The following is a 751-nucleotide window of genomic DNA, read 5'->3' as shown; positions in this document are numbered from 1 at the left end:
TAATTTCAAAATTGATAGTTCTATCTATCAGCTATTGAAACTTGAAGGCTATTTCCGAAATTCTTCGGAGGATTGTCCACTCCGACACCTGAAGAATTTCCTGCATGTATGTTCTTAACAATCCCAAGGTGTTGTTCCTGTTGATGCACTGCGGTTACGAGTCTTCAAATATTCCTTGGCTGGCCAAGCTAGGGAATGGTATGAAAAGCTCCCCAGCAACACCATTCATAACTGGAACGAGTTAGCCAATATATTCTTAAAAAAGCGGTTTCCACCAAGCAAAAAGGATGAGCTTAGGGACAAGATCTTTGAGTTCAAACAACTTCCGGGGGAACAATTATATGCAGCATGGGAGCGTTTCAAATATTATCTAGCTCAATCTCCGACATATGGATTTCCGGATGCTATCCTCACCGAGAAATTCTACAAGGGGTTAGATACCATGAATCAAATTGTTGTCAACACTGCAGCTGGGGGATGCTTCATAGACAAATCAATTATCAACATCACCAGGTTGCTCGACAAGTTTACTACCCACAACCAAGCTTGGCATTCTAGTGATTGTGAAATCCTGTCATATGGTAGTCCCTCTGCTGCCGCAGTGGCCAAAGAAAATCATGAGCGAGATCATGCTTTTGCTCAATGGCAAACCACCGTGAATCTATTATTAAAGAGGCTTACGGAGAAAGACGCCAGAGGTGTGAATGTTATCGAGGAGATGCCACCTCATGCTCCCGGAATGTACCAAGTC

General features: G+C 43.0%; 1 non-coding gene across 1 annotated transcript; it reads right to left on the bottom strand.

The window, feature by feature from the left end:
• Positions 1–289: 289 nt before the first annotated feature.
• Positions 290–396, bottom strand: LOC132618945 (small nucleolar RNA R71). The gene has a single exon (XR_009574400.1). It is a non-coding gene; the product is annotated as a small nucleolar RNA R71 (small nucleolar RNA).
• Positions 397–751: the final 355 nt, after the last annotated feature.

This window comes from Lycium barbarum, chromosome 1, assembly GCF_019175385.1.
Source record: "Lycium barbarum isolate Lr01 chromosome 1, ASM1917538v2, whole genome shotgun sequence".
Taxonomy (NCBI): Eukaryota; Viridiplantae; Streptophyta; class Magnoliopsida; order Solanales; family Solanaceae; genus Lycium; species Lycium barbarum.
The sequence above is the reverse complement of the archived record's forward strand: the minus strand, read 5'-3'. Positions and strand labels throughout refer to the sequence as shown.